Consider the following 10100-nt stretch of genomic DNA (forward strand, 5'->3'; position numbering starts at 1 on the left):
ACGACTCACGCGCAGCGCCTGCTGGGAGGGTGGCGGACCTCGGGGCGGAGCCTGCAGGTGGGTTGGTGCATTCACCGGAAGCAGTCACCCTGTTGTGAGTGCCTGGAGTGACCAGTGTGTATGCACTCCAGGCGCCTAGGGAGGCGGCGCAAAGAGAGAGGAGTTGGTCTGTTTGTCTTTTTCCTAGGCAGACGTCTTCGAGCCCAGTCCTTATGGATATGCCCAATTGCTTTTCTAAAATATTGCATGCTGAAATTCCCTCTGTGCAGCAACTCAAATCGGGGCCGACCTCACAAGGACTGTCTTTTTAAAATTAATGTAACTCTGGAAACCAGCACTGTGGCAGGCACAAGTATTTGCAGTAATCAAGAGAAGGACGACACTGGTTATCCAATTCCGCATGCGTTCTACACCAGTGGATATAAAGTAAATGCCTCTTGCAAGGGAGTCATGAGGCTTTTTAAAGTTTTTTTCCCCCAATCTTTTTTTTTTTTTTTAAGTCTGTAGCTCTTGAGGTCCCAAGTGTGTAATAAACTGCACTGAGTCGCTCAGTTTAGAGAGTCCCATCTCCCAACTCCCTGAAGTAAGCTTGTGATTCCATTGGGGAAAAGGGGAGTTTCAGACTTGATGAGCCACTTTAAAAGGTACCAAGGAAGTAGAGGTTCTTCTAGGTGGGGTACAAATGGATACCATTCCACTGAGGTGACATCAGACACGACTCAGAGTAGGATGAGTGACAATCAAAAATGTACTCATGACAGGAACTAGAAAAGTATTCAATGCTTCGTATATAACTGGGTATATCCAAATCAATATTCATTAAGGATGGGGGAAGGGTGAGATTGGGAAACAATTATCATTACTTCAAGATTTGCTCTTGAATAAATCTGTTTAAGATCTCCATCTCAGATTTGCTTGTGTCTCTGGAAAAACTTCAGATTTTACAGCTGGAAGCAACCTAAGACATCAGTTATCCCAGTGTCTTTGTTTGTTTAAGATGGGGAAATGGATTTATAGCATTTAAGTGATTTGCCCAGGGGCGCCTAGGTGGCTCAGTTGATTAAGCATCCAACTCTGGATTTTTGCTCAAGGCATGATCTCAAGGTTTGTGGGATGGAGGCCTGAGTCAGGGTCTGGGCTGACAGCATGGCATCTGCATGGGATGCTCTTTCTCCACCCCTCCCCCTCTCTTTCTCTCTCTCTCCCCCCATTCCCCCACTCATGTGGCCTCTCTCCCAATATAAATAGCCATTTAAAAATAAATGAATGATTTGCCCAAATTAGTGGAAAAGCCAGGACTAAAATTCAAGTATCAATGACTTCTGGTATTCTTGAATCTAAGAATCAGCAACTTAACTTGATTTTGTATGTTTCTTTTAGCTGCTTGGGTCAATCAATAGCAGGTTTTCTAGAATTTTACTAGTGTTTAGAATGTTCTAGATAGGTGGCAAATATTTTATCAGTCAAACCAAAAAATTAAAATATTCTTACTTTTTCAGCTCACTTCCTCTGGAATTGTAGGGAGCATTAGATGATTAGACTAATCAAGATTGCAGTTGCTAGCTTTTTCATCTCTGTTCTCCTTTGTGGATTTCTCCTCTAGGTGCTACTTCAATATGTCAGTTTCCCTTAATTTTGTGTGTAGTCCATTTATCAGTTTACATCCTCATACAAGTGAGATTCTCCTGGTTCAAAATGACTCCCATAACCATATTCTCTATTCTGAGAACTTTTTCCCCAAGCTGAAAGTCTCTATTTCGATCTGTTGGCATATTCACTTGGTGTCATCTGTCATATAAAACTTGAGCCAAAATGGGATGCTTTCTTACCATATCATTCCCTCTCTAACAAAGGCAGTCTATCACATTAGAAACCTTGAGTTGGCTCTTTACCACTCCTTTCTTATTTCTCCCATGGAAGTCACCATTAAGCTCTATCAATTGTGCCTCAGAAGTGTTGCAAACCTGTACTCTTCAATTTCTCAGGTTGCTTCCTCTCAAATGACCCCCTTCCTTACCTAAGATACTCCAATGATTCTCCATTATTCACAAGATTTATTAACTTAATGAGGAATCTCCAGCCTCAGCAATAACTACTTCCCCTCAAGCGCCCCACTCTCCAATAATTTCCTAAATACATCTTCTGTCTCTTTCATAGGCTCATACTTTTACACATGCCTTTCCTTTTCCCTTGAATTTTCTCTATGCCAGGGTTTTCCAAACTTTGAAAATAAGAATCAGGTGGGGTGCTTGTTAGTAAACACCGTTGTCCATATCCCTCCCTGGGTCTAATTTGGAAGGTCTGGAATGGGTCCTGGGAAGCTAGATCTTTAACAAGTCCTCTCACATTCATTCTTGTTGGATCAGTTTAAAACACAGGTTTCTCTTTTACTCCACCTTCAGAATATTATTCGGTTATCCTTTCGACTGAGAAAGCTGAGTACATAGGCAAAATTCAGTCCTCCAGGATATCAGGCACATGCTGTGGTAGCAGCCACTACATACTCTCCTTACTAGCACTAACCAGGCAGTATTATAATTTACCTGATCCAAAAAACACTTTCAGTGGCTTCCAGTAGCTACAAAATAAAATCTGCACCCAAGTCAATTTAACAAACCCATTCTAGATTTGATACAACATTGAGTACGACACAATCTCTGACCTCAAGGAGCTCACAAAGTCTAGGAAGGAATATCCCAACCTCCCTTTCTTGTTATCGCTCAAAGACCTTTCTACAGGCTGTGCTTGCTGTAGCCTCAGACCCTTTCCAGGTGTTGTTCCTTTTACTAGGAATGCTCCTTACCCTCCACCTGGTTTCTGCTTTTTCTTTAGCAGTCACCTCAAATATCTTTTCCTTAGGAAACTCTTCTTTGTTCTCCCGACTAGGACAAGTCCTGCTGTTATTACATTCACTTTGTATCTTCTTCAGAGCATTTTTCCCAGACTTGATTTTGTATTTGTATGATTATTTGATTAATGTTGGTCTCCCCCTCCAAGCTGTAAGCTCCGTGAGGACAGGGGCCTGATTTTGTGGTTATATAGACATTCACTGTAGAATTCTGGTTAATCTGTCTTCATGTCTATGCACTCGTCTATAGATTTGTTATATCTCCGAAGAAATTTATCTTACATATTCTGTATCAAGTCTTTGAACACTAGAAGTTCAAACGTTAACAGTTATAACAACTAAACTCTCTGATTACTTTATTACATACCAGGCACTTAAATGGATCATTTTATCTTCACAAAAACACTTTTAAGATGGGGTGCCTGTGTGGCTCAGTTAGTTAAGCTTAAGTGCCTGACTCTGGATTTCAGCTCAGGTCATGATCTCTCACCATTCGTAGCCCCATGTTGGGCTCCCAGCTGACAGGACAGAGCCTCTTGGGATTCCCTCTCTCTGCCCTTCTTCCATGCATGCACACGCTCTTTCTCTCTCAAAATAAATAAACATTAAAAAAAATGCTTTAAGATCAATATTATTGCTCTCCTTTCATCGAATGGCCTAGAAGAATAATTCAACTCCTACCTCCTTGTCCCCAGTATCAGAAACTGCTCTCCCTCTTCATCGCCTGACTTAATTGTACTTACCACCTGTCTTCCTGGCGAACCTCATGAAGTAATCTCTTCGTCTGGAATTCCTTCTCCTTTCCCCAAATTTACCTAGCCATCTCCTCCTCATCTTTCAGCTCTCAAAAAAAGGCTTTTAGGACCTTTTCCCTGGTTTCCTATTGTTACTGTGACAAATTACCACTCATTTAGTAGCTTTAAACAACACAAAATTTTTTACCTTACTGTACTGGAGGTCAGAAGTCATAAAGCCCATGTGTTGGCATGGCTGTGTTCCTTCTGAAGGTTCAAAGGGAGAATCCAACTCCTTGTGTTTTTCACCTTCTAAAGACTACCTGTGTTCCTTGGCTCATGACAACCCCTTCCTCCGTCTTCAAGGACAGCAAAATGGCATCCTCAGATATCTCTTTTCCTGTCCTTCCACCAATCACCTTCTCTTGCTCTGACCCATCTGCCTTCCTCTTTTAAGAAGGCTTGTGGGTACATTGAGCCCACCTGATATTTCAGGATACTCTCCCTATCTCAAGAGCCTTAACTCAATCACACCTGTAAAATCCCTTTTGCCATATAAAGAAACAGTTCCAGGTTTCAGGGATTAGAATGTGGACAATTTGGGGGGATCATTATATTAACTACTCCAATATATGTTCTCATACTTCCCAGAACTGACACATGGTAAGGCCTCAAAAAATACCTATCTACTGAATCAGGGAATGAACAAATAAACATTGACAGACAGCCCCTCCAAGAGCATTCTTAATCTTAATCAGCATTAATAAAAATGGAATCTTCACAATAAGGAACATCAACATAATAGCTTGTTTCACTCTGCTTGACAGGTCAAAAAACACCTGGAATATTGTGCTCGGTTCTATACTTCAAGTGTGGAAGAGGTAGATTGGGGCAGGTTTAAAGGAAGGCAACAGGATGGTGGAGAATGAGAAACAGTATTATGTAAAAGAGCACTTATAACATTTGGGGCTTAATCAGCAGAATTGAAGAAAGGTGTGAAGTGAAGACCCCCCCCCCTTCAAGACCTACCATCACACCACTATTATGGCAGCCAGTGTGCACGTGTGTGGGTACAATGCATGTGTGCATTTTGGAAAGCAAGCCTTTTTAGCAACAGTTTGTTCCAGAAGGAGACTTTGTAACATTTTCATAAATAATTACTCTTTAGGAGGTAATTTAGTTGTCCTCATAAGCATACATAAAATTATTTTGAAATGACTTAAATTTTGTTTGGCACAAATTGGATACTCACATGTTATTAATTCACTGTATGTTTGTTTGTTTGTATATTCATGAAGCTTTATTTTCCTCCAAAACAAGTCCAAACTTCCAAGCCTGGCCCACCAGCAGGTCCCTTCAGGTCCCTTCAGACCCAGATGGGGAAGCATTTCTCTTTCTTTCTTTCTTTCTTTCTTTCTTTCTTTCTTTCTTTCTTTCTTTCTTTCTTTCTTTCTTTCTTTCTTTCTTTCTTTTTAATGTTTATTTTTGAAAGAGAGAGAAAGAGATGGATAGAGACAGAGGGAGAAAGACAGAGGGAGAGCATGAGAGCACAAGGGGCAGAGAGAGAAGGAGATACAGACTCTGAAGTAGGCTCCAGGCTCTGAGCAGTCAGCACAGAGCCTGACACAGGGCTTGAACTCACGAACTGTGAGATCATGACCTGAGCTGAAGTTGGACACTTAACAGACTGAGCCACCCAGGTGCCCTGGGAATCATTTCTTAATAGACACCCGTACCTCTCAGGCAGAGCTGGAAGGGAAGGGCCCCTCTATGTTGGCTTGCAGGGTGCTAACTATAAGATTTTTTTTTAAGTGTAATAGCAGCTACTATTAACTTTACTCCTTGAAATTCCCACCAACAAAAAAGGAAACAAATATTTTAAAATATGAATTAGTTTCTAGAGTATATTTTTAAAATATGAGAAGTGGTTACCTCCTTCTCAGACGCTAGATGCAACATCTGTCCAAAGTTTTTCCGTTGCCCTGATTAATATGGGCAGAAATTTTTTTGCATACTGGTCTCAGAGATTTGAAGCTTCAAAGTATACTTTCTCTTCTGTATCAGAATGATGATGACACAGATTAGTGCATGTAGAGAATGTGCTTCCCAATAGTTTCATATTTTATACCAGTGTTTGAATATTTTATCACTTATATTTCTTCATTCATTTATTCAGCAAATAATGATATAGAGCCTTTGATGTGCCAGGATCTGTTCTAGGAACTGGGAATACACTGGTAAACAAAACAAATAAAGATCCCTGCCCTCATGGGGAGCATTCTAGTGGGGAGAGGCGTGGAAAATAAACAGAATAACAAAATCAAAACAGCATATGATAGACAGTGGTAAGTGCTATGGAGAAAAGTAAAGCTGGGAAAGTGGATAGGAGTCCTGTAGGAGTAGGAGGGTGAGGATAGGAGTCCTGTAGGAGTAGGAGAGGCCTGCAATTTTAAATCGGGTGGATTGAGTAGGGGAGACTTAAATGGAGAGCTACAGAACGTGAAGGAGTGAACACCAATGTCTGGGCAGGTTTCTGGGCAGAAGAGCAGTGCCCAGGCTCTGAAGGGAGAGTGCGCCTGGTTAAAGTCCAGCCAGAGGGAGGAGGCCAGTGTGGCTGGAGGCCAGTGGAGGAGGATATGTGGACAGGGAGGTACTGGTGATGTGACGGTGGGGGTAGGTAGCACTCCCTGTAGGGACTTAAAGACATTTGCGAAGGGCTTGGCTTTTTACTGAAGGGAGATGGGAAGTCAGTTTGGGGTGGGGAAGTCTGACCCAGGCTCACTCTGGCTGCAATGTAGGGAAATAGCAGCAAGGTCAAGATGATCACAGGGAGGTGAGTTAGAAGTCTGTGATAGATAGCTGAGAGGTGAGAGTGGCTCGGAGCAGTGTTGGTGGTGGCGGGTGACCGGGTTTTTGTAGGAGTTAGAGCACATGGGGCTTGCAGATGGATTGCATGGAGGTGAGAGAAAGGGAGGTGTGAAGGATGACCAGGGTTTTTGATCTGAACAAACGGAAGGCTATAGGTATTGTTAATTAAGAAGAGAAGGAAACCATTTGTGTGTTCCTCGATGAAGCACAAAATCTCTTGTGATTGCACTCAGGTATAACCAAATTCTGGAGATAAAGGGAGGTGTAAGAATCACCTTTGGGTAGATTATGTAATAAGGGTGATCTTGAGGCAGAGGGCTGCGTCTCATTTTATATTCATTAAGTGGTTGGTATCGAAAACATTCTATAGCCAAATCTGATAACCCTTAGATTCTTTAACTTCTTTCTGATCAGGGATAGACAGAGATATGGGAAAACATGGGTAAAGAGCTATGCAGGCAAAACTCAACCACAGGCACCATATATCTTCATTATGAATTAGGGGAATAAAAGTTATTTTTGCAAAATTATTATTTTTTCATAAGGGCTAGTTTTGTACTCATTATTGTGATTATTATGTCCAATGAATATTTGGTTCTAAGAAACAAAAAGAACTGCTGATGAAAAGAATGTGTACATGCTTGTTGGGCTGCCTAATAAATAACTATTTGATGATGATTCTGCAGTATGTTTAAAGGGTAATTCTTCTTCTGTTGCTTTAGAGAATTCATTTGGCATTCTAAAAATGGATGTAATTTCAAGCAGTGGCCAAAATGTATCAATTAGCCTGACATGTAGGTCTTTTTAACAGATCTATAAATTTCCAATTTCCTTTGCCATCTTAACCATGGTAAATCATCCTGAACAAGATCATTCTTTTGAACAACAGCCTCCTTATTAACTGAGATCAATTGAGATTAGAAAATGAAAAATACACTAGATGCTGAGAACTCTTTATGAAACCACATTTGTAGGGTGAGGATTGAATGAAGATAAATGGGTTATTTTCAGCTCCCACATCATTGATTTAAAAATTTATTCTCTATATCCCACTGCTGGATTAAACACTAATATATATTTGGACGGTTTACTTGCTTGCAAGAATTATCTTTTCCCCATTGAGGTTCTGTATTAATGGAAGGGAATGCTTTTTAATTTCAGTGTATCTTGCTTTGCATACCACATACATTTCTACACATTAAATTGCATAAAATTGATTTTTTTAATTGAATGATAAATTAATGACTAAGTCCTTTGTTTTAATTTCTGATTGATTTTCGTTTGCTCTTTGCATAAAATACAAGATGCTTAGCACATCATGTGGACCCTTAAGTGATCTGCTTTCTGCCTACCTTTAAAGGTAATCCCCAGCTACCCTGGTCTTCTTTCAAATCCTACTATTTTACATTCAAGATTTTTGCACATATTGTCTAAAATTTTAGTTCTTTAACACTGCCTGCTTTATTTTTCCTGCGTAACACAAATAGTACATTACTTACTTACTCAATTGCCTATCTTCCCCTAACTAGAAAGTAGGCTGCAAAAAATACATGGATTTTCATCTTTCTTTCTTCACTGCTGAATCTCTAGCATCTAGAATTGTGTTGGGTATATAGTATGCACTCAGAAAAAGATGATGAATGAATGAATGATTCCTTATCCTGGTATACCAATTTCCCTTCTCTAAACCTAGGTAACTTGTATTCATCATCCTAATTCCAGCTTAAATATCACCTTTTCAGGCTACCTTTTTTTGACCCTCCTAAGACAAGATCAGCTTTCTCTATTATTTGTTCTTACAATTCTCTATATTTCTAAGTTCTCCATAGAACTTCCTAGGATTTTAGCTTATAAACTCTACTTTTTGTGAGATAATTTGCTTAACTCCTGTCTTCTCCCCTAAACTGTAAAATATCTCCTTTTCTTGTTTTTTAAAAAAAATTTAAATGTTTATTTATTTTTGAGAGAGAGGGAGAGAGACAGCACGTGCACGTGAGTGGGTGAGGGGCACACAGAGAGAGGGAGACACAGAATCCAAAGCAGGCTCCCGGCTCTGAGCTGTCGGCACAGAGCCGGACATGGGGAGAACCCACGAACCATGAGATGTTGACCTGAGCCAAAGTTGGACACTTAACCAACTGAGCCACCAAGTGTGCTTCTATCTTGTTCTTAATGGTCTCTCCGACATCTAGCATAATGCCTGGGACAAAGGGATGCTCTATAAATATCTGTTAAATGAAACATGGATGGAAGAATGATTAAGCAATACCTCATTATAACTTTCAGTCCTCTGTTCCACTTGTTGAATGCTCTCCCAACAAAAACTAGTTGTTAGTGAACCACAAAGGAATGTTTTGCTATACCGGAACAGATCTTATTTAAATATACCCCTCAATGAATTCATTAATGCTTGTAGGATCCCTTAAAGTTAATGCATCATACCAGCCTCTTCACCCCCCACTTTATTTAATTAAATAAATATTTAATGTGTTTCTCCTCTAGACCAAATCATACAGAGGGAAAGAAGGTCATGTAAATAATGCGAAGACCATAAGCTTTAAAATATAAAGCTCTCGTACCCTCTAACTGCCTGTGTGAGCTTGGCAAAGTTACCAGTTAAGCTTTTGGTTCTCTATCTGTCAAATAGAAATAGCAATACGTATTTTGTGTGGTTTATGTAGTGGTTATTAATGATGCATGTAGTATGCATGTCACATAGTAGGTGCTCAAAAGATAGCAGTTGTTACTACTATCACTAGAAGGTAAGCTCCTAGAGGGCAGATTACACTTGCATTTCTAGTATCTTACATACCGAATACTCTTAATAAAGATTGGTTAAACTGACCAACAATGGGAACTGTGGCAGAATATATGCTCCTTCTCAACTCTCATCGGGCTTAGAGTCTAAGCAAGAAAGTAAGTTCCAAGACATATTCATGAAATATTTACATAATAATGAAATATAATACTTCCTATAGCTTATAGTTCATATGAAATTATAGTAACATATGTGTTACAACCATAAGTGCTTTGCATGGCCAGGCAGGAAAAGATAAGGGGTGGCTGGCTGGAGTTACTGGAAAATGATATGTTCACATGTTGGTGTGTGTGAGATCTGTACGAGTGAGCCTCCTGTGAAAATGTATTTCTTTGTCAAAATTTGATGCTGGCTACACCAATGTTGGATAAAATGGATTAACCTGCCGCTTCTGTGTTACTATAATGGCGGGCAAAATTGGGTTATTGATCCTGGGTATCAAGGTGTCTTTGTTATAGTAATGGATGCTTTTTTTCCCCTGCTTTAACAATCAGTGGTTAGCTAACATCACAAATAGGTTCTGATGATGTTGGGTAATGTGTCTCAAATAGGGGTGTATTACATGGGAGTATATACTAGCTCTTAAAAACTAGAGGGGCGCCTGGGTGGCTCAGTCGGTTAAGCAGCCGACTTCGGCTCAGGTCATGATCTCGCGGCCCGTGAGTTCGAGCCCCGCGTCGGGCTCTGTGCTGACAGCTCAGAGCCTGGAGCCTGTTTCGGATTCTGTGTCTCCCTCTCTCTGCCCCTCCCCCGTTCATGCTCTGTCTCTCTCTGTCTCAAAAATAAATAAACGTTAAAAAAAATTAAAAAAAAAAAACTAGAACAGAGACTC

Source organism: Lynx rufus, unplaced genomic scaffold (assembly GCF_022079265.1).
Source record: "Lynx rufus isolate CCGP_SWC_20201006 ecotype Redwood Valley unplaced genomic scaffold, mLynRuf1.p SCAF_12, whole genome shotgun sequence".
Taxonomy (NCBI): domain Eukaryota; kingdom Metazoa; phylum Chordata; class Mammalia; order Carnivora; family Felidae; genus Lynx; species Lynx rufus.